Consider the following 24,223-nt stretch of genomic DNA (forward strand, 5'->3'; position numbering starts at 1 on the left):
TGCCTCTTGGAGCAGGTGGTAGCTGCCAGGACGCTAGGTTTGCCTCCACATCATTTCCAGCACCTTCCTCACGTGGTCCCTTACCATGTTTCTGTCTCCACCTTTAAAAATATTTATTTATTTTGTGCAGACTGGTGCTCAGCCTGCATAGATATATGCCTGTGCCCCACGTGCATGCCTAGTAGTCACACAGGTCAGGAAAGGGTTTCCGATCGCCTGGAACTGGAGTTATAGATAGTTGTAAGCCGCCACGAAGGTGCTGGGAACTGAACTCTGGTCCTCTGCAGGAGTAGCCAGTGCCCCAGGAGTAGCCAGTGCCCCTTAACTGCTGAGTCCTCTCTCCATCTTTGAGGTACTTTATAGCATGACTCTGGGAGCACTGGGACCCTGGAAATGAGCAGGGGACAAAGAAGTCCGGAGGAGAGCCACTGCTCCTGGCAGGGGTACCACTAGCATCTCCTGTGCACAGGGTTCCAAGAAAGCCAGGGTTTGTACCTGTCAGACAAGCATGTGAAACTTCCTAAGCAGCATCCACTCCACCACACCTCCACAGGTAAGTGAAAAAACAGCCTGGGTCAAGGGGGAGGTGGCCCCGAGTTCCACCTGTGTTCTATGTTCTGGGCTCATTTATTCCCAGAATGCATCATAGGCCCAGAAAGGGAAGGCAACTTGCTCACAGTCACCCAGAAGGGTGAAGCAGGTTCTGGTCTGCTTTCCCCAGCCAGGGTAACACAGGGGAGCAAGTGCCCTTTCCCACAGCCCCAGGTCCTCACCTCTGCCTCTGTTGCATTTTCTGAGAAGGGAAGGAGGGAGCAAGCCCCACCAGGCTTTGGGTACAGCCCTCAGCCATGCCTGCCTGCAGCCAGCAGTTCCTGCAAGGCCTGCCTGCTTCCCGCAGGCTGAGCCTGCACCACCGCATTAAGGACAGATGGATTACAGCTAATGAGCCTGCTCGCACCATTAACACTGGAGCCTTCCCTGGATTAAAATGCGCACAGCCCGCCGGGCTGGCTTGTCACTCTCGAGGTGGGCACCTCGGCTGCTGGCTGTGCGTCAGCGTACCCTTAATTGCTCTTGTAATTGGGTCGCCTCGCTCCTGGGAACCCTGATGCCACCCTCAAGGGATGGCAGGCTGGTAAGGCTGCCTTTTCCATCCCAGCTCTAGCCCCACCCCCCAGGCAGGGTTCCCTGGGGTTTTACTCAGCCCCCTCCCTGAAGGTCTGCTAGGGCCAGACCGGCAGATGCCTCATCCCCAGGATTGTGGAGAAACGACTGGGTCACCCATCAGCTTCCCAATTCTCACAGCCTCTGGCCTATAGCATACACACAGACGCCTCTCATGCAGCACTACTTCACACACACACACACACACACACACACACACACTTCTACACACTTCTACACACTCCCACACTCACATGTACATACTCATAACTCCCTCTCTGTGGGATGAAGAGGAAATCAGGAACAAGAAACTGTCTGGGCAACAGGGTAGGGCTAGGAGGCCCTGGGCCAGAAGCCAATTGTCTGCCCTGACTCAGCTGTGCGGTTCAGCAAGGTTACTCGGTCTCTCTGTGCCTCTGTTTCCCCATCTGTGGAAATGAGCATGTACTGTGTGAGTCGTCAGATCTAACAGGCGTGGCACACGAGCGGGAGCAGCCTGTCATCGGTGTGCTGGGTTCTGTCATGTAAGTGACATGTATACAGAGATTCTGACCTCAAACTCTCAATAATCAATTCAGGCTGGCCTTAAACATGTGGCCATCCTCCTGCCTCAGCTTCCTGCTAACTCATGTCTATAAGAAGCCCGAAGATTATGAGCAGGAACAGGACCAAAGGCTGCTCCCAGATGCTTTCGGGGACCTTTGGGCTCAGCAAGGTTTCAGAGGCCAGGGGAGTATAGCAAAGGACACTCACTGGAGTGTCCCCATATGATAGCTCAGGATGTCATCGCCCAGGGTGCTTCCCACACAGTAACATGGTCACTCTGTTCCCTCAGGAATCCAGAGCCATTTCACCCAGTGTAGAAGAGCCCAAGGACTCAAGGATCCACTACAGCCCCAGTCAATCAAGCCCTGTCTCCCCTAGGCCTATTTCCCCATGTCAGATCTGGACAGCTAGGGTATAGTATCACACACACACACACACACACACACACACACACACACACACGCTATCTGGGTGCACAGGCGACAGAGTGTTGTGGGAGGCACCAGGCAACGGCTGGCAGTGGGCAGGAGCCGAGGCCTGTCCCCAAGGTCTGAATTATTCACACACAATGGCACCCTTACTTACAGCGCAGCCACCGACACCTGCTGGTAGATTATGTGGGTTCCGGCTGCTCTCAGTTAATTAAGGGAACACTTGTGCCAGTGACTTCTCAGGTGTGCAGCCAGGCGGCCCCAGGTCTCATCCCGCCGCCTCAGAGACACTGGATCCCCCAGGACCTGCCAGGTGGGTAGGAACAGTCACTGAAGCTTTGCTGGGCTCACAGGTAGGGCGGTTGCCTGTCTGCTACAGGGTGGAGGCCGCGGGAGCGGGCCAGGCCTCGAGAGCTGCATGGGCTGAGTCTGGATCGTGCTGGAGGCTGAGCAGAGACCATGCACGGATTCTCTCACCTGACAGAGCTGGGCACAGCCACAGGCACTGTGCGCTGGCAGGTTCTAGCAGGTTCTGGCAACCTTCTAGCGGGGTAGGAGCAACAGCCAACATGAAACATTTACAAAGGCCTTTCGTAACCATCTGTGCTGGGAACAGAGAGGTGGGCTGTGAGCAACCACAGCCTTTCTGCCCAAGACACCAAGACCAATGAAGGACTCTGATGGCCCCATCAGGACCAGGTCCTGAACACCAAATAGGGACAAGGACTAGGGTGGCCCACAGACAGGCTATACAGGAAGTTCAGGATAGGCGTGTGTAGCAGGGGGCCGTAGCAAATCCTACCTCTGTGACTTCCAGCTGTGTGACCTTGAGGTATCACTAGGACCTCTCTGTGCCTCAGTCTGCCCCCCAACTCTACATCTAATGGGAAGAGGAGTTCTTGTTGTACCTTTTCCGTTCTTGCCTCATCATCTCCTATGGTCCCTAGGCACACGGCAGAGTCCACTGGATTTCCATTCTTGACAAGGTTCCTCTGAACTGTATTGACTTTTTTTGCCTTCATCCAAGAAATTCCCATGTGCCTCCCAAACCCTCCTGGAGCATCCTATCCCTCCACCTCGTCTTCCCTGTGAGGCCCAAGCCTCTCTCACCACTGCGGGCAATGGTAGTTCACACATGGTTTATCTTGGCGAATTTTCCAAAAAAGGAGGTACTCCTGGCCACCATTTTGCAAAACACCGCTGCAGTGGCTGAGCCATGCACGCACAGGTGGCCAGCAGCAGAGCCTGAGTCTGAACCTGGGACGTCTGGCTCGCTTCTCAGCTGCCTCTGAACGGGAACATGAGGAGAGGAGAGAGGGAGAGGCTTGGCTGTTTCAAGAAGGGCGGGTGTCAGGAGTGGCTAGACCCAGTGGATCTGAGAGAAGAAAAATGCTGAGACCTGAGGCACAAGGCAGTCAGCTCAGAGAGAAGCAGGACAGCTTACAAAACAAAACTGAAACCTGAGCAGAGGACGCAGTGTGATCCTGGGAGGGGACCATGGACTGTGGTTTCTGCCTGCATAACCCCCCCACACCCCGACACACACCCACACGCTCAAGTGCTGGCTCAGCATGAAGCCCAGCTGCTGGCCTGATGATTATTTCAGGACTACAGGGGCAGGTGGAGAGCTCTTGGCTTCTAGCTGAAATGGGGGGGGGGTACCCAATGGGTATCAGGCAGAAAATCAGGCTGGGGGACTCTTGGGCCTGCCTGGCAGACTCGGCCACCTAACCTGGACCCAGCCTCCCCAGGGGCCTTGGCCATCCCACCCCCGCTGCACCTGCTGTGGGGTGACACCTCAGCAGATTGTTCTCACGGTCCCCAGGGAAAGCAATTGGACACGGAGCAGAGGAGCTACCACTGTGCTGCGTCAATTCTGGATGGCCAGGGAGGCGACAGGTCCTGCTGGGCCTCTAGGACACAGAATGATCCCCTTCAGGGGAGAGGACCACCTGAGTGCAGAGCTAAGACGGCAGGCCTTCAAGGACCCAGGGGCAGGCTTACCCTTGAGTCAAAGAGAATGGAGTTTGGTCGTGGTTGCCCCATGTTTACACGAAGCTCTAGGTTTAATGTCCTTCATCACACAAAATGAGCTGGGGTATCCACCTGCAAACCCAGTACCCAGGAGTTCAAGGCCATCTCAGCAACACAGCAAGTCCAAGACCAGCCTGGGCTACATGAGGCCTCACCTCAAAACAAACAACTAAAAGTTAGTTGTGAAGTTAACCGCAGCCTCCACACCAGGCTGGGATGTGGGAATTCAGGGGTTTTAAAGGCCATAGACCGCCCTTGGGATGCAGGTATGACTTGGGTAATGTCCAGTGCATGGTGGCGGTGACTTCTGCAGCCAGCTCCTCCCTGTTCTTGGTGTCCCCCGGGGTCAGCAGGAAGTCTACCAAACAGGAAGTGAGCAAGTTAGAAACCTCAGAGCTCAGAGAACTGAAAACCCGTGTCCACCCTATGCACCAGGGACAGGGACTAAGAGCTGGGGACAACTCCTGCCCACTGAGAAGTAACGACCGTGGCGGTACACACGGTGGACCATTACTTGGCCATGAACAGGAACAAAGCCGTAAGACATGTTGCCAGGGTGAGACTTGAAAACATGGTTCTAAAGGCTGATTGGGATGATGTCATTGTGATCCAAGTATGTCTGAAATGGAGGCAGGGGGATTAAGAGGCCAGTCTGAGCTACTGAATCATAGCCTGTCTCAAAGAAAGGGAGGCGAGATTTTACAGTCTGTAAACTAGATTTGTGTAAAGCTAAAAAAAAAAGCAAAAACAAAAAAACCTAGCCCTCCTTCAAACCTGGCAGAAACCAGGGCTGCCCACTCGGCAGGAGCTCTGGGTACAGGGCAGGTGGGTGCTGCCATTCCTTATGGGAGATTGCACTGCTTTGCCTGTGGTGACATTACTGAAGTCAATACACAGATGGACAAATGCTTGCCTGGAACCTGCATTGAGCATCTGGTCCAGGCTTCAAGGCAGATGCTGAACCATGGGGACCCATCAGTCCCACGCTGCTGCGACTCGGAGAGTTAAGAACTCAGGAAGCCATGGTACAGTAAGCCTGGAACTGCATAGTGAAAGCTGGGACTAGCAAGTGCACAGAATCCTGCCCGGCAGAACCCAAGGAACAAACCATAGTGGGCACGGTTTCGCACAGGAGGAGGGAAGGTGGCAGGCGAAACCTGCATGACGATGGGGGTGAAGGGTGGGTGTCCTGCCTTACCGGGACTGCTTCTGTTTGAAGGTAGGACACCAGAAACCCCAGGCCAACAGTTCTCTGCCTGTCTTCTCAAGTGTCTCTCTGTCCATCTTCAGTAAGCCACTCGGGCCTTCAGGCCTGCAGACCTCTTGTATTCTGAGCAGTACTCATGTCTCAGTGAAACTTGTCAAACCCTGCCTGCTCCTTCCTTCGCCACTCACAGTGGCCCAGGTGGCCCACTGCCCGCTGCAGTCCAGCATGGGCTCCTTTTCCGGACCCCCAATTTCAAGTTGGGCCCATCAGAAATTCTAGGAGCACAGTCCAGTGGCCACCAGGGAAGCCACCTGGATCTTGCATCTCAGAGCCACAGGAGAGAGCCGCTCCTCCGAGTGAACCCCAACTCCCACCCCACGCCCACCAGGTCTCAGCTGTAGGCTAAAAAATGAACAAGGGGGACACAGGGTTCTCATGCCTCAGCTCCCAGTCAGTATACCCGAAACCAGGCTGCCCTTCCAGACTGGGGTGCCACCTGCTGCTGTCCCCGTGGCCTCCTTCCTGCTCTGGAGCCACTTGCTGGACAGATCTTAGCCTGTGGTGCCTTTGGTGTCCACACCCAGACCCTCAGGTGGTGGGGATGTGGAAACAGGCTCTCTGAAGATAAATTAATCGAGATAAGTTTCAGGGTTGGGGTGTATCTCGGGGCTACAGTGCCTGCCAAGTGTGTATAAGGCCCTGGGACCCATCCGCAGCACAAAAACAACAAACAACAAAGGTAGGTTTGTACAGGAGGAAGAGCCCTTAGTCCCGTGTGATTGGCATTCACACAAGGAAAGGACTTGTCTGTCCTCAGAGATGAGGACAGGAAGACATGATGAATCTGTGGAAGCAGAGTTTGGAGAGGCATGGCCATCAGCCAAGAAATGCTGGCCACCACCAAGAGCCAAAGGTAGTAGGAAGGAGCCTCTCCTGGAGCCTTTAGGAGCCTTCATTTTGAGCTTGGGCTGCAAGAGTATGGACTTCTGTTGTTTTAAGTCCTACAGTATTGTCTGTGCAATTTGTCCACAATAGGAAACAAATTCATCTGGAGACACAGCTCTCTCTGGGGCCACTATGCACAGCGCCCCTAGCTCCTCTCACCAGAAAACCAAGTCAGATGTAGTGACATCTTTAGTTGTCATACCGGAGCATGTGATGAGCAACTGCTCAAAGACCAGAGAGTCACTCTGACTGGTCCTGACCATCAGCAATGTCATTGTTCCTCAACTGATGCTGTGTGTCTCTGTGTGTATGTGCACCACAGCAGTGCAGTGCCCACAGAGGCCAGGAGAGGGCACTGGATCTTAACTGATGAGCCAGATCTCCAGCCTTCATTTTTCTCTTTTTCAAGATGTGGTCTCACGTAGCCTAGGTTGGCCTTGACCTCGGTACGTCTCTGAGGATGACCTTGAACTTGTGACTCTCCTGAGATTATAGGCATGTCCACTATATGCAGTTTAAGTAGTGCTGGGAATTGAACCCAGGCCTTTTTGCATCCTAGGCAAATATTCTACCATCTGAGCTATAACCCCAGCCCCCACCTTCATTTTAAACTATGCTAGGCTGAAGTGGGATTTTCCCCATAGCCTCTGATGCCCATGACTGGAATAAGGTGGTCCTTGGGATTAGAGGAACCATAGAGGAATTGCTACCAACAGACATGGTGAGGGCTGGTTACCCTGTGCTGGTCAGCAAGGGCTGGATATCCTTAGGTATGGGTCTGGGCAATGAGGGGCCAGGGTAGGCAGGGGAGGACCCCAAGGTGGCCCTCTATAACAGCCAGGCTCCCTGGTGTGCCACAGAGGGTGCACCATGCTGGCAACAGGGGCCAGTGGTACCCCTTCCCTGCTTGCACAGAGCTTGGGCGGGCTGTGTGCCTGCCAGATGGCAGCTCGCCACGTGCCGGAGAATAATCACTGTTAAAAATTCACTGGATTTTCTTTTCTTTTTTTAGGTTCCGTTTGCACTCTCTGCTCCCTTCTCCAGAAGGTATTAAGCCACTACCGGTGGCTTTAATTGTCTCTAATTAAAAGAAACATCACCTGGGACTTGGGGCTTCTTTGCTCAGAGGCTATGGGGGGGGCAGAGAGTTGGGGAGGGCACCCTGAGGCACCTTCATGACCTCACCTGGCCCATGTTACCTGCTGGAAACCTCAGGTGTGTTGGATGCAGACCACTGGCATCTTGAACCTAGGACCCCAACAAGCAGCAGTGAGGGGAACCCCAGGGGTAGAGGCATGGAAACGGGGGTCAGCATAAAAGACTATCTGAACTCAAGACTCCACACAGGTCACGAGGAAGGAATCTGGGTCCCCACTGTCCCTGCTTGCTAAAAGCTATTGCTGACGCCATCCCTAGACTGAAGCTCAGACAGTTGCCATGAGCTGCCATGTGGGTGCTGGGAATTGAACCCAGGTCCTCAGGAAGAGCAGCTACTGCTATTAACCGCTGATCCACCTCTCTGGCACCCTAGTCCTGGGATGTTATTTAAATGATACCTTATTTTAAAATATACGAGCTGGGCAGTGGTGGCACATGCTTTTAACCCCAGCACCTGGGAACCAGAGGCAGGTGGATAGATCTCTGAGGCCAGCCTGTATTACAAAGTGAGTTCTAGAACATCCAGGACTACATAGAGAAACCCTGTCTTAAAAACAAAAAAAACAACAAACCAAACCAAGAAAAATACATGGTCTGTGGGGCTGGAGAGATGGTCCAGCAGTTACAGAGCACTGGCTGCTCTTCTACCAGACCCAGGTTCAATTCTCAGCACCCACCTATCAGCTCACAACTGTTTGTAACTCCAGATCCAGGTGATCTGGCGCCCTCTTCTGGCCCCTGCTGATACCAGCATACAGGTGGTGCAGAGACATGCATGCAGGCAAAACAAATCAATAGAATTTAAGTACACACACTCCCAGGGATGGGTGTGTAGCTGCCAGAGCTCTGGGGAGCTCCTTCCTGTCTTTCCAGCTTCAACCTCAGGGACCCCTGACTTGGAACCACATGCTCTCAGTTCTGCCTGTTTGTCACGTGGCTTTCCTGTGTCCTCTGTCAAAGGACTTGGAGCCTTGTCTTCACCCAGGGCAATTGCATCTTGATTCCCTGAGTGCATCATCTGATTCTATCTGCAAAAATCCTCTTCCAAAAAGGCTGAGGTGAGGGTCTAGGTGGACAAGGCACTAGGCTAGGAGCTCTCTGACACTGGCTCCTCCCAGAACTTGTGAGAAACAAGGGCTCCCTCTGCCAACATCTGCTCTGATGGTCTGTGGCTGGGTGGGGTGGAGAGGCTGTCTCTCCCACAAAGCTCTCCAGGGCCTGGCTGTGAACTGAGGCCTCCCAAAGGCATGGAAGGACCTGAAGAACAGCTAGGCCAGCCTGTCACAGACTCAGGATCTTTCCCTGTAGTTCCCATTACTGTCGTCAGAGGACCTCCAGACAGATGTATTATAGACACCATGGGGGGAGGCACCTTCCACAAGGGGTCTGGAGGGACACACAGCAGGCAGGTCTGCGACCTCAGCTTCTGCAGTGTCTGGTACCACCTGCAAATGTCTCAGTTCCGGCACAAAGAGGGTCAGTGGCCACATTATTTACTGTGGACCAACCAAGGGCACATGGAAAGACCATGCTCGGGCTAGAGATTTGGCAACCACAAGCATTCTGCACCCTCTTCCCATCAGGCCCCTTCCACGAAACCTGGGTCACCCCAAAGTGGAAGACATGCTATACTGTGTGACTCCCGAGATTGCCATAAGCAAAACTGATGGGCCTCTGGGGGTCTCTCTGGGGACCCCTGCTCCGAGAGACTGGCCATGTACAATGTCCAGCCAAGAAGACTATGTGTAGAGATGAGAGGGAGAGAGAGACCCACAGGTCTGGTCCCACTGTCTGAGTCTGCCCACCCTACACAGACAGAGGACCTACAGGATGAATCAAAGCAACCCTACCCAATTACATGTGTGCAAGACCCCACGGGCGTTGCTGGCCGTCCCCAGGTTCAGGGGCAAACAAATATCAATGGCTTCGCGCTGACTGATTGGAACCCGTCAGGTACTGATGGGCCCACAGCTGGCAAGAGGCTACTTGATGTCATAAACCTGCGTGGCTCCGGATCAGAAGGAGTAGTCCGGTGGAGACACGGCTGCGCCTCATGGACCAGCACAGGAGCCCTGGGTCTTAGCTGACTGAGCTGGGAACCCCATGACCTTGAGACTCAGCCCTGCCTCTTGTTTGGCTTCTTCCTTCCTTCCTGAGATTCTCTGAGAGGGACTTCTGTTATCTCTTGCAAGCATGGACATGGTTTGTCTGGTTGGCTGCCTGGAAGCTGCAGCAGGAAGTGCCACCCTGAATACTCCACCCACCGCGGAGTCTGCCACCAGGGTGTTCCCGTGTGCCAGCCCCACACTCAGGACTGCTCATCGCTCACACCCAATCTCAGCTGCCTCTGAGATTGGGACCCTCGGTGCCACCAAATGTTAGTAGCAGAGCCCAATCTGGCCTGTGCCTGGCAGCTGTGACAGGGGTCACAGCTTTCAGAGAGCTCACTAGGTCCTGGAATCCCTCCTGCTTCACGGAGAGCAGATAACCATGTCTGTTCAATGTTCTCACTGCTGTGACAAAATACCTAATGGAAATCAACTTAAGGGACAGTCTAGTGTGGCTCACGGCATGAGGGTGCAGCCCATCATCGTGGGGAAGGCATGGCGGCAGGAGCCTGAGGCAGCTGATCATGCTGTGCCCACAGTTAGGAAGCAGAGAGAGGTGAATACTGGGTGCTCAATTCACTTTCTCCTGACGCAGTCCAGGACCTCTGCCTGGTGCAGCCTACATTCAGGGTGTGTTGTTCCCACCTAATTAACCTGATCTAGAACCCCCAACAGGTGTGCCTGGAGGCTGGGTCTCCTAGGCAACCCTAGAGTCTGTCAGTTTACAGTAGATCATAGCGGCTTTGATTCCTACACACAGCAAACACATTTTCTGTCTTCTGGAGCCCAGGCTCACACCAGCACCCTGGTGAGCTCACCCACCCCAGGGGACTCCCCAGATACCCTCAAGAGCCCAATACTCAAAGTGCCAGCTGAGTAGCTCAGAACAGAAAAGAGTCATTGGTCCAGCCAGAAACACCATCCGTCTTTATTCATCCAGCAAGCAGTTAGTGGACACCTACTGTACACTCAGCACCTCATGTTCTTCCCTTAAGGGACTAATGGTGGAGAGAGACAGGCATATGCCTATTGGCTCCACTGAGAAAAACCTAGCACAGACCCTGAGGTCAGGAGGAGGCAATGGTGGCATTCGGGCTGGGTCCTGAAGTACCTAGGAAAGTAAAGAGACTGGCCCTGCACTGAGGTGGGCAACCCGCAGGCCTTAAATCACAGGCCTGCTGGGGAGTCTTCTGGAGTGGCTGACACAGTCTCCAAGCCACAAACCTGGGCGACAAGAGTCCAGATCACTCAGGTGTCACCCTTCATGGTCCTTCACTGGCATGCCACCTATGTCCCTGGAGAGCATGGCACAGAGAAATCAGGCAGGGCCAAGGTAGGCCCATCTTCCCCCGCTGCATCATGGGTAATGAAGGGCTGCCTTTCTAGCCTTGGTGACGGCGGCGACTGTGGATGTGACACCGGGGTGGACTACCAGTCCACTTCGAGGCCCAGCTGCCCTCACTTCTCACAGATGGGGACAGGAGAGGGCACCAAGCCCGTGCCAGCCTGTGAGACTAACACAAGGACTGGTGGGGGACAAAGGTGGGGGACAGAACCCGAGTGCAGTTACCCCACTGAGTCAACACTTCCTGTGTAGGTCTCCCCAGTCCCTAGCTGCTCCCCATTGCTCTAGCTGAGCTTTAGAACGAAACAGAGAGAGAGCTGCCTAACCCTGGGGAGGCCTTGCACACACCCGCCCAAAGCAGTGGGGATGGCAGAGGGGACAGGGGAGGGGAAACGACAGGATTAACCAGCCATACACAGCCAACCAAGCAGGCGGTTTGCCTGGCAGATGGTGGTCCGGAGCTGAGGCCCTGTGACCATTCTGTCCAACTACCCCGGGGAGACTGAGGCTCTGAGCCACTGTGTGACCAGGCCAAGGTCACACAGCTGGTGAGAGGCCTTAGAGGACCTGCCAAGGCCTCCCTCCACCAGCTGGGAATGGGGGAAGAACAGCCAGAGGGAGCCAGGCAGGGGGAGGCAGGGAACAACCCGGAAATAAGAGGTGAGTTTTGGAGGCTTGCCTGGCTCAGAGAAAAGGCCGCCCTGGTTGTCAGTGCTGCACACCCCCCCCCCCCACCTCTGCTGCTGGGGGAGCCCTGGAAATCGCCTAAGCCGACATCTGATGGCCCGGATTTGTCTTTAAGCTTTTTTCTGCCCACTGGACTATAATCAACTGCTCAGAGTCTCTCCACAAATGCCTCCCCCTGAGTTCCCAAAAGGCAGAAAGCTTTCAAAGCTGCAGTTCAAACAGGCAGGGAGTGCACACGGAGAGGGGGCCAGGCATGGCTGGTAGGCCAGGGGGAGGGCGGCCTTCCCCCTCCCAACACCAACACACCTGGAGGAAGAAGCCACTGGGGGAGGCGGGACCCCAACCCTGAGCACAGGAAGCTGTTTCGGAACCATCAACGATCCCCACCCATGTCACTAGAGCCACTCCAGAGGGGCCTTGATGACTCTGGTGACCGTCCAACCCAGTCCCACCAGCCTCAGTAGTCCTGACAGCCCACTGCCCTCGGCCTCAGAGTCCAGCTAAGCCCTCTGAGGTACAGACATGGTTTTGTGATACTTTCTAAGTCTCCTCTGCTAACTGGGGGCACTGGCACTGTAGGGTCCAGTAGAAGAAAGGGCTATAGCAAACAGGTAATAAACAGGGCTAAGGCCAAAGGTCTCTCTACCTTCCCCACCTGCATGATCAAGATGGTAGATACGTGCCCTGCCCCCAACTCTTTGCCTGTTAGATCTTAGCCTGCTGCTTTGTCCTTGGTACAGGAGGTCAGGGGTTGACCCCTACCCCTAGGCTGCCAACAGTCAGGCCATTGGACACTAGTTCAGCAGGTGCCAGGTGGCCTCCTCTGGCCTTTCCCACCCATAGGCCTGGACTTGAGGAGGGCCACAGGCACGGAGGACCACAGGCAGATGGGAGATTTTTCAGTTCAAAGTAAATGGCCGGCTGCTTTCCCAAGTAACAGACTAAGGAGGATGGGGTGTGTGGGGAAGTATGCTTGGCCTGGAGAAGGTGTGCCAAGTAGGAGAAATCAGGAGGGCTGCTAAGGTCTCCGTCCTCCCCTCCCAGGGTACACACTCATTGAAGCCCTGGAGCAGAAACAACCGGGCCTTCGTGTCCATCACTCTGCACAGCCCACTCTAGGCTACAGAGACCAGGGGACTCTATGAGGGGCTTCCAGGCGGACGGCAGGCGATTTAGAGTTAGCGAGGATGTAGCCTCCTCTGGCTCTCTGGAGATGAGGACGGAGCAGCACTGAGATGCCTGGGTGTGGTGGGTGGAGCCTCAGGGACTTGGGGTCCCTGTGTCCTGCCACCCTCTGCTCGCTCCAGTCCCATCTCGGTCACTGCTCAGCTCCCTAGGCGCCCTGCCCGCCCCGCTCTGTGTACTTGATAACGCTTGTCAAGACTGCTGAGCTGTCCTGACCTCTCCCCCACCGCTGCTAATTAAGGCTCCGCAGTGACAGTTCAACTGCGGAGCATCAAGCTGGCGGCTCCAAAGCCTCTAATTGGGGCCGCTTTTCATTCTAAGCCTGCGGGCTGGGGCTCCCCAGACCTGGGCCCTGGCTCATTTTCCTTTTGTGTTTTCCATCTGAGATGAGGGGGGAGTGGGAGTGGGAGGAGGAAGAGGAGGAAGGGAGGGAAGGAGGAGAGAGGAACAGGGCCAGGTGGGGCTTTTCCCTGTTCCCTTTCTCTGCCCCCACTGAGCTCCTGGCCTAGGGGTGAGCTCTGCCTGGGGGCAGCTGCAGGGGTGTCCCCCTCCCAATCCCAGGCTTCTGGGACCCTGGTGTTTGTATGTGTGTGGCCCGAGTGACAGCTGCCCCCACAGAATGGCCTCCTCCCTGGGGCTGCAATGCTCCGCTCCAGGCCCCCACTGGGGCCATGTTGGCCTCCCCTTCCTACCTAGTACAGGGATGCCGCCTCTCACTGGCTCTCAAACTGCCTTTCTCCTCCCGCCCACTAAATCACTGTGGCTTAGAGCCTGAGAGCTGGGTGGGGAGGGGAGGGAGTGTTGCTGCTTTCTGGAGCTGCCAGAGGCAAGGGCAGTAATGTCACCTGGGGGGACCAGGAGGAGTGCGTGGACTTCAGCAGGTGGAGTGGGCGGGAGTGGGGGAAGCCACAGCAGCATCTAAGGGCTATCCTGGGATTCACTGCAGGGGGATAGTGATTCCCACTAAACCACGTTTTTTGCTTGCACACACTCTCCTCCAACGCCACCCCCCCACTCCCCCGCCTGGGCCTCCAAGGGGGACTCACACCAGACAAGGCTCGCACTAGACCATTCAGGCCCCCACTCCTGGTAGGGGCTACCCACCCCACCACCAGGGGTCTCCATCTTAAAAGTCCCAAGGCTATGGGGGGGGGTCTCAGTAGGGGATGGGTGATCTGTACTACAGGGACAAAGTCTACATTTTTGAGTCAGAACTGGGGAACGGAACATTTCTGGCATCTTGTGGGGGACACCAGGAGAGTTCCTATGGCAAGGAATCAGATAGCAGTCCTGAGATCGAGACACCAGGGAAAGCCAGTTCCCCACAGGCACAGGATCTCATCTATACTGAGGCTGGAACCGAGCAAACAACCCTCAGAGGTGGTGGGGTGTATGGGTCCTGGCTGTCTCACCCACTCTTAGGCTCCCTTCTCCCCTCAGACTGTGCAGGTTGGAGGAGAAATGCTTCCTTGTGAGCGCAGATCTCAGTTGCCCACTTTTCTGTTTTGGGGCCCACCCTGGTTTCTTGAACTCACTCCTTGCCACAGTCATGGGTACTGAGCCACTCCAAGGCCATGGTCCCTGAACACCACCATGCTAGCTGGGCAGTTTTCTTTTGTACCCTCCCATCTCACCAAGTGCTATGCAATGGGCCATCCTGTCACCCTGCCCTCAAGGACAAGGTATGCTCACCATCCTCCACAGAACCCGTCAGTATGAGGACATCAGACATTTGATGACGTCATATTAGGACACTATGAGGACATCAGACATCAGAATCCCTAGAGGCTGGCCTGGGCTTCCCTAGAGTGTCCTGTGGACACCCGGGGCTATACACTGCTACAAGGAGTAGGGACACAGGTGTCCTTAGGTGGCCACTGGCCACGACCCTGGTATCTCAACCAGTATGAGAGTACCTTATCCAGGTAAAGGCTGGAGACCAGGGGAGGAGTTTAGCAGAGGGAAGTTCTCCTCTCCTGACATCAGAAGGTCCTCAGAACTTGAGGGAAGATGTGTCCCAGGCAGGACCCCAGGGTCCTCCTACCCACCCACCAATAGAATACCAGGGACTACAGGTTCTACTCTCCCAGGAGCTCCTAGGAGTGGCAGCTGGGCCATCAACCTTCCAGCCAGGCTTCTCCAGAGGGGCAGGTATAGGTTCCTCCTATACATGGAGAAGGGTGGAGTCTTTCCAGGGCCTCATCCAAGCCTCACGCTGTAGAGGGCCTTGATGTTCTCATCTGAATTATGGGCACACTGGATTGAAGGACCGCACAGCAGCCTCTCCCTTTAAGTTCTGTAGCACAAACCACTGTTCCTGCTCAGGTCACATGTGGTAAAGGGACACAGCAGAAGTCAGAAGGTGGCACCCGATGTCTCCAGGCTGCACAGGTATCTCCACAGCTTGTATCTGAAGCTCCCTGGAGCACACTGAGAATGTCTGACTGCAACCAGGGCGTTCAAGGACAGTTGTCTAAGCTGCTCATCACACAAGAGCACCTGGGTGTGATGGCACCTTCTAGGCATTCATCAGCAGGCATGGCTAAGGGAGGGCTCTGCCTACAGGAAGGGGCACAGTTTTCTCATACGCACAGGGGATCCACACAAGCAGCTGCTGCAGGCTCTGCTAGGGAAGGGCTGATGTTCCCTGTACTCTCTTGCCTCTGAAGCCCTTTGCTGGGGAAAGTCTCCCTTTCTACTCCCAACCCAGACATATAGATGCATGGCTCTGTTCCGGCCTCTGTTCTACCTGGAGCACAGAACCCCGCCTCTTCCCAAATGTCCCCCAGATCAGGCAGGGAAGCACAGCTGTGTGTCTAGAGCTGAGGGTCCCGGAGATGATTGGGCCCACTTCTCCCGCTTAAGCCCCTGAGTTCCAGGGCACAGGTTGGCAGGGGCTGGCAGGAAGTCCAAAGCAGACAGGGCAGGGAGTCAAGAAAAGAGCGGCATTCTGTGCCTGAGTTTCCTCAATATGCATAGGTTGATAATGGTGACCAGGGGTCTTTGGGTATGAAGGGGCAGTGTGCAGAAGGGTTCATAGTGCAGTCTAAGCGGGAACTTAGTAGCCACCATCAGCATCATGGAGACTGGGAAGCAGAGCGGTGGCCCACCCGGGGACACCTCACTCATATTATCCTGGTTACCATCCCTTGCACACAGTTACGTTGTTGTCTGATGCCTACATGGTGAGACAGAGCCAGTCTCATCCCTATAATGTGAGGACCTGGCTCCTGTCCATCCTGCCAGATGATGTGCTGTGCACGGCCCTCCGATCAACGGTCCAGCCTCGCTCTACTTCCAAGCATAGAACAGAGCCAAGGCTAAGTTCTGGTATCAAGACACATTTAATTGGGCCAGTGAGATGATGCTTGCTGCCAAACCTGATGACCTGAGTTACACACACACACACACACACACACACACACGCTCACACAAAATGCTAATAAATATAATAACTTTTTAAAAGGATGTGTTGTATCACCCTCAGGGTGACATCAAGGGCAGAACATTGATCTCAGAGGGCAGGAGAGAAACCCACGACTAGATGTGTCCTCTCTGGGGCTGGGCTGCAGCATCCCTGGTATTTGTGGCCCGGCCACAGCTGTGTTGTAGGCCCTGAGGGGAGCCCCCTTCCCACCTGGCCTGTGGAGCTGAACTATCCTCTCCCACCCCCACCCCCTGCTCCATAAGCTCCATAGAGCCTCAGCCCTCCTCCCATCTTTATCGGGCTGTGAACAGTCAGCTCCCCACAGTGGCCTGGCCTGGCCTGGGGCAGACAGGCTGCCCTTTCTCCAGGGGTCAGAGGCAGGGCGGCTTCAGCATCCCCAGCAGCAGAGATCTCAGAACACCTCCTGAGACCCATTTATCACAGCTGCCTCCAGCCCAGCTGGCAGGGCCTTGGGGCTGGCCAGGCTCTTGTCAGCATTTTTCCTTAGAACAGATGCTTGTGACGCGGAGGGGAGGGGATCTTCTGTTCCTATTTGGGAGCTGCCTTCCTTGTGAGGTCCCAGCTGGGCATCGGCCTGTCTTGTAGCCCTATTCCTGGCCAAGGCAAGGTGGTGGTGGAGGGGGAGGGCATTTTCCTTCCTCTCTCAGGCCTCTTTGGCAGGGAGTATGGCCATCTTTCCTATCTGGATTTGTTCCACCGACGGCAGACAGAGCAGAAGTCACAATGGGAAGACGAGGGTGGTGGGAGTCCCCATAAGGAGGCACAGTAAAATGCTGGTTACTGTTGATGGCGTTCTAGAACAGGCCAGAGAGCAGAGGTGATAGTGGTGGCAGCTGGGGCACCCCTGTTTAACACAGTCTTGTAGGGTCTCATCTCCATCTTCTCTGTGGCTATCTATCCTCCAGATCTGAAGCAAGATTCCTGAGCCACACCACCCTGCCTCCCACCCCCATGATCCTCAACAGGACTGTGGTCACCCCGTGGGCTAATTCGCAGGGGTTAGCTAAGTGGAGAGGGGGCCCACCCACGCCCAGCAACCCTACGTCACAGCTTGCACCTATGGCACACCACTAACATCTGGGAGCCACAATCACGTCTGTATGTAAACTGGGATACTGTGAGCATCTATCTACTCACAGTCTGCAGAGGTCACATGCTATGCATGCTGGGTCACACCTAGAGTGGGAAAGGACACATGGGGTACCTGGGAAGGATGGGGGAGCTGAAGGTATGAGTTCTGTTGCTGATAGAGCTAAGAAATGTCAGAGGGAGGAAGGGAGGGAGGGAGGGAGGGAGGGAGGGAGGGAGGGTGTGTGTATATGTACATGTGGAAGGCTGCCTGCATGCCTGCAATGCTGGGTCACACTTCCAGCCTGTAAGAAATGGAGAGACCAACACCTCAGTGTGGGAAGTGTTGGCCACTGAAGGCAGCTCTTCTTGGGCCAGCAGCTCTCAGACACTCAGGGTCCTACCCTGCCTCTGATCTTGGCCAGAGTTATACCACAGGTAGGCATGATATCCAAGCAGAAGAAGCCACCGTGCCCCATGGTTCCTGGCAACCCCTAAGAGCCCAGGACCCCTCAGGATGGATGTGAGCAGGGTGTAAACAGGTGGAGCCTGCCTGAGCCCTAGCCGCAGTCTGCGACACTGGGTGACTTTAGGCACTGGAGTCTCTGCCTCTTGATGGGCACAGAAGACCTGGGAGCTGCTGTGGGGAATAAGGAACCTACCCACAAGCACATACCATACCTTTCCTATACCACCTGGGTGTACCCGAGTCACCCTATTTATCCCCACCCACCCTGAATTTCACAGGGCTCTGCATCTGTCATCCCTGACCCCCTGCCGCAGGAGGGAACTGACCCTGAATAGAGCAAAACCCACGAGAGGAGCCTACATCTGCTTCCAGAGTTCCCTTTGGCACTGTAGTGGGTGGCAACATGGTCCCTCGTGTAACTTCGTCTAGAAATAGAGTCTACAGATGTGATTAAATGAAGGATCTCAAAGTCAAATGGCCCTGGATTAGGGTGGACACTAACCCTAAGTGCCCTTACAAGAGGCAGAACAGGAAAAGAGCACACGGGAGGAAGCCATGTGACAATTGAGGCAGCAATCCATGCTGCCATGAAGAGTCTGCAAGCCAAGAAATGCTGGGCATGGCCGGCAGCCGCCAGTACTGGGAGAGAGGCCGGGAACAGATTCTCACCCAGAGTCCCAAGAAGGGAACAGCCTGCCACCACTGTGATGCCAGACTTCCTGAGGACTGTGAACAAGTAAGCGTGGGCTGCCTGAAGTCACCCAGCTCTACAAACTGTCGCCACAGCACCCTAGAAGCGGACATACACCTGTCCTAGGTGCCTGACTCTTCTAGACCACACAGGGGGTCTTACTGACCAACCCTCCAGTAGCAGGGGACAGACTCAAGGGCATATCTTGCATAGAGCCTGCCAGGGTGACCAGCAAACGTTCCAGAAGGATGGCTACCCTGTACCCAGGAACATTACCTGAGCAACCAGATACAGAGCATTGGCTGCCCACTTTACAGACAGCATAGAGGTCAGCATTGTTCTCCTACAGCACATAAGCAAGCACTGTGTGTTATAGTGGAGCAATGTTGGCCTCTCTAGAGAAGGACGGGGATGGTAACAGGTAAGTCCAGGGTATCTCTAGAGAAAGACATAGAATCCAGGCTGTTTGCTAGAGGCAGAGCCAACATCCCATGAAGACTTCCCAACTGAGAACAAGGGACATGGAATGGCCAGAGGATCTCTAGGCAGGTAGGGTCCACCCGGTGCCCCTTTGGGTCAGAGGTACATCTGGGGGCCTTCTAGGTAAGGATGGGGTACAAACCTGGAAAAGGAGGGGGACAATACAGAGGTGGGACTCCCCTGGGCTTAAGACTCTAAGCTAGAGGGGGCTGGAGAGATGGCTCAGAGGTTAAGAGCACTGGCTGCTCTTCCAGAGGTCCTGAGTTCAATTCCCAGCAACCACATGGTGGCTCACAACCATCTATAATGAGATCTGGTGTCCTCTTCTGGTGTATATATGTTAACAGAACATTGTACGCATAATAAATAAATCTTTAAAAAAAAAAGACTCTAAGCTAGAATCACCCAGCTTTGAGGTGGGAGGACACAAGCTGACCCCAGCCCTCAATAAATGGGGCTCAGCCCTCAGTCTTCACTGACAGACTCTGCTCTTATATACCTCCACCTCTGCCCCCAAATGAGGGTGCTCTCACCATGCCCTGCACCTCACCCCGCCTGGCTGCACTTCAGTCACTCCCAGAACGAACTATCACCGCCAAATGCTAGCACACATTGTCTGTGCAGCGTGGGAACTCACACACACTGCAGCTACCTGGTGTACAAGGTCTTCAGGAGGGAACAAAGTAGGGGGGAATGCTGGCAAGGGGCCCAGGGTCTCCACACCCTGGGAGTCCATGGCAGAACTCCCCACATAGCCTCCTTTCTCCCCGGCCAGATGCACTGATGCCCACACCTCTAGAACTTTCTTCCCATATGGCAACAAGAAAGGATGGCTTTGTAGGTGTCAGCCCTTTCTCCATGTCCCATGTGGGGGACTTAGGCCAAGGAAGCCCATCTCCTCAAGCTCCTGGGTCCTACAGTGTCCTTTCCTGTGGCCCGCTTTGGGTGTGCCACTGAATGGCTGAGCATGAAATCTTCTGGGTGTGACTACAAGGCCCCAAGGGCAGGAAGTTCCCGTGTCCCCACAAGGGTACTCCAGCCCCCTTACAGGGGTCTCCACTCACCCGGCACAGAACTCACGCCAGGTGATCTACAGCAGAAGAGACACACTCAATGAATGCTTGTTCACAACACAAACAGGATAAAAATCCCACAGTGCTGTGGAGATGGACACCTCTGGGATGTCCTCGACACAGAGGCCCCAGCTCAGGGCCTCCAGGACATGCAGGTGAGGACAGTCAAAGGCTTTCAACTGGGGACATCTGCACCTTCAGCTGTGAGAGTCAGAGACCCATCTAGGCTTCCAGGAAAATCTGCGTTCTGCAGGCCAGTGGCTCCAGCACCCCCAAGGGACTGAGAAGCCCCGGTGGCTTAGGCACAGTACCAGATCAACCCAGCATTCTTGGGTACAGCCTGGGCACCGGCAGTTCTTAGTCTGCCCCCAGGTGATTCCTGAACTGGCAAACACCAGGCCAGAGGGTGAGCATGGTGAGGGGTGCTGGGGTTGGGGGTGTCACAGGGTGGATCAGAGCTAACTGCCCACATGTCAAGGATTGGGACAACAGGGTGAACAAGTAAGAGAGGCTGACAGGGCCCAGAACAGCCAGGTCAGCGGGGAGACAGCTCAATTCTCACACACTGGCTGCCACTGCAGGGCCTTGCCAGGCCAGGGTGGCACACTGTTTCCACACACCTCTCCTTCTGATTATCTGTGCTGGCTGCCATTTGCTGACTGGGACAAAGACATTTTTGGCCGTGGTTGAACCTGATACAGATTCAAGTGTCGGGTGGGGACACACAGGGATCAGGAGGAAGAAGCTGGGGCAGCCACTGAGAGCAGCCGGGCACTGGAACCAATGAACCATAAGACCGACCTAGCTCCTGTCTCCCAAACAGGAGAGACTTGCTGCAGGGTTTCACAGTAATGCTCCCCGTCTAGACACACCCTAGGGACAGCAGTAGACCTGGGGTGGTGGGGGCTGTGGAGGAACCAAAGGGACAGAGCGTGCTCAGGGTGGGGACTTGTGCACTGAGTGTGGTGGCTTTGACAGGACTCACCAAGTCATTGCCTGAGGGTTAAATCTTGATAATCACTGTCTGTTCCACGCTGGGAACGAGCCCAGGGTCTTGTCTCAGGCAAGGGCTCAACCTCTGAGCTCTGGATAAACCTGCTCCCCCCCCCCCCCCCAGGCCTGAGGAGCCCATACTGGCCTTGAACTCTTTCTGTAACTGAGAATGAATGACCCCTGACCCTCTGAACCTCTTGCCTCTGCCTCCTGAGTACCAGGATTACAGGTGTGTGCCACCACACTCGGCTTATAAAAACACATAAGGCATCTGTGAGTGAGCAGATCATAAAATAAACAGGGCTGGGGTTGAGCCCCTGCCTCAGGGGCCACCGGGAGAGCCCTGATGAGCTGCATCCTCAGCGCTGGAGGCCCTGTAGTTATTTGTGACTCACTCCCCCTGGGACAAACTTAGTTGCCAACTTAAGACAATAACAAAGTATCAGAGTGGCTCTTCAAGACCAACCCTTTCGTTTCACCGGGGGCAAGGCTCAGAGGAGTCAAGCTATCTCTCAAGTTCACACAGCAGCTCTCCCGATCTCTGGGCAGGCTGCCCCCTAGAGCACTACCAGCCCTGGCCACATCCTCAAAGGCCACTGATTCTCAAGAAACACGTCTCAGCTGAGCAGAACACAAGTCTAACAGGCTCCTGAGCCTTGATCACACAAGACGGGGTGGGGCTTGCTGCTGCTTGCTCAAATTTCCAATCTATCCTACTTGGCAAGCTCTCCCTGCCCGTGCGCAGTAGGGAAAACTGGCTTTGTGTGGCAGGGTGGTGACCACTGCCTACTGTGGAAGCCAGGGCTCTGCTCTGCCCTCATGCCTCTTGGGCCTGGTCAGCAGCTGGCCACTGTCCCAGGGAGGCCCTTAGTTTCCCAGCCGCCCCTGGCTTTGTTTACCCGGGCCCTTCCAGGCCAGGAACCATCCGGAAAAGGCGGTTAGGCTGGGAACAGCTGCCTGGCGCCTCTGAATGGCTCAGATGTGGTGCGCGGCAGGGGCCGGAGCCAGTACGCTGCCGCTAGGTGAATCGGCTGCCGTTAGAATCACCAAGAGCAATTAAAACGAGAGGAAAAACAGCCTGGGTCCTCCAGAGGCACCCGACCAGCTGCTCCCTGCTCCCACTTCGCGGGCCCCTAGGGGTAGCTCGGGCTCCGGTTCCTGCCTGGCTCCTGCCCGCCCCGCCACCTGCCTTCCGCAGAGTCAATATTGACAGCCCCTGAGCAGCTCTCCGGCTTGCCAAGGGTTGGGGCACCGGGAGACAGAAGGCTCCGGATCTCCACTCAATTGCTGCGTGGAGAGATGAGATATTGCCTTCCTGACCCAAAACCGGAGTTCACAGCTGTACTTCATTAGGCTTCTCCAGGAGGCCCAAGGAGAGGCCAGGGCTCACCTGCTGGCAGCAGCTGCCATTGCCTCCCTCCCTCTAGCCGCCCTGGGCTCCCGCCCAGGCCTCAAGGCAAGAGGGTGGGCAGCCCAGGATGGTCGCCAGCGCTGCCCCGACCTCCACAGCCCTGCCAGCTTACGTGAATAATTTTGCTCAGATGGGCAGACAAGAGGGAGAGAAAATGGTCACAGGTCTGGAGCCCCCAGAAAGTGATGATGGTGGGAAATCTCCCCCCAAATTCCTTACTTCATCTCTCTGGGTGACATGTTCACTACACGGTGTCAAACGGCTGGGTACACAGTAGACGCTCAATATATGCCCCTTCCTGTTCCCCTTTGCAGCCATAGCTGCCTTTGGAATGCCCACATCTTGTACCTGACTTAAGGATAGCGGGTTCTGTGCTTTGCATTCATATCACCCAGAGAGTTTCTAGAAAGATCCAGAAGGAAGCTGAGGGTCAGCCCACGCCCACATTTCTCACAAGGAGGCCTGGATGCTCAGCCAAAATCAAAGGCTTTCTCCAAAAGGCAGTGGTGCAGCAGTCAGGGAGCTCCTTCAGGTAGCAAAATCCGATGGCCCAGTCTAGGGGTCAGCTCAGACAGCCACCAGGCTTCCTGCCTCTGCTCACCGCAGCTTTGCCCTCTACCACACGACACCTGTCAATCATGCCACAGCAGGCTCCGAGGTGTCCATGCTGGGACTCTGACCCACCACAGGAGCATGGAGGTTGGCAAAGAGAAGCTTTGCAACCCTGAACAAATTACTTGCGCTCTCTGGGCCTTTACTGAGTATGGACCACATGGATTGAAGGCTGTGCTTTGGGAGGCATGCAAGAGCCTGGAATACCAGTCCAGCTTTCTTCTGTGCCCCCCACATGTGTTTCATGTCCTGGGGGGGGGGGGGTGGAGCGGTTGATGCAGGAGGTGGGAAGGCAAGACATAGGAACATCAGAACTTCAGTCTCAGCACAGAACCCTGTGTGATCCGAGGTGGTGCCCATGAGGCTGGGTCACCTTATCCAGCCCCGAGGAAGCTGCAACATGTTCAGGGCTGCTGTGGAGGTGACAGGAACTTAGGCACTGAGGACCCCACCCCTATCTCGGGCCCTTGTCCCCAAAGGATGCCCTGACAGCTGCAGTTTCCAGGTAGGAAAACTGAAGTCTGAGGGGACTCTGGACCAAGGTCAAAACAACCAGAGCTGAGACTTGAACCCTGCACTTGGGTGCCCCAGCTTTTGACCACTATAAACTTATGTGAACCCCCTTCTGGGGACTTTTCGAGCCACTGGGACCCTATGATGGCTGGAGCTGGTGTGTGTGTGTGTGTGTGTGTGTGTGTGTGTGTGTATGTACATTTGTGTGTACATGTGTGTAGAGGCCAGAGGTTAATATTTCCTGTTTTTTTTGTTTTTTTGTTTTTAGACAGGGTTTCACTGTGTAGCCCTGGCTATCCTAGAACTCACTCTGCAGACCAGGCTAGCCTCACACTTGGAGATTCACCTGCTTCTGCCTCCCGAGTACTGGGATTAAAGCCATGTTCATGCTTGCATGACAAGCACTTTACTGACTGAGCCTTCTCCTTAGTCCCAAGAAAAATCCTTACAGGGAGCATGGTCTCAGTATGGGGCCCACACGTTGCTCACAGACCCCCAGTGCTGGTGGCAGAGTAGGCAGCAGGCTGCCAAATTACTGGGGAGCCTGAGGGTCACATAGAGGCACAGACTGAGGCAGGGTCGAGGGCTGGACATGAGAGGCCACACTACCCAGAGACCCACTCCGTTAATAAAGGTTAATAAAGATGCACAGCCC

The 24,223-nt window shown here is 55.0% G+C and overlaps 1 protein-coding gene across 3 annotated transcripts in view; it reads right to left on the reverse strand.

Moving 5' to 3' along the window:
- Positions 1-24,223, reverse strand: part of Gse1 (Gse1 coiled-coil protein) — a 340,444-nt gene that overhangs the window by 140,571 nt on the left and 175,650 nt on the right. The gene's annotated exons all lie outside the window — the stretch shown is intronic.

Source organism: Microtus oregoni, unplaced genomic scaffold (genome assembly GCF_018167655.1).
Source record: "Microtus oregoni isolate MIOR12 unplaced genomic scaffold, Mior012 000004F_ref0000308, whole genome shotgun sequence".
In the NCBI taxonomy this organism is placed as follows: domain Eukaryota; kingdom Metazoa; phylum Chordata; class Mammalia; order Rodentia; family Cricetidae; genus Microtus; species Microtus oregoni.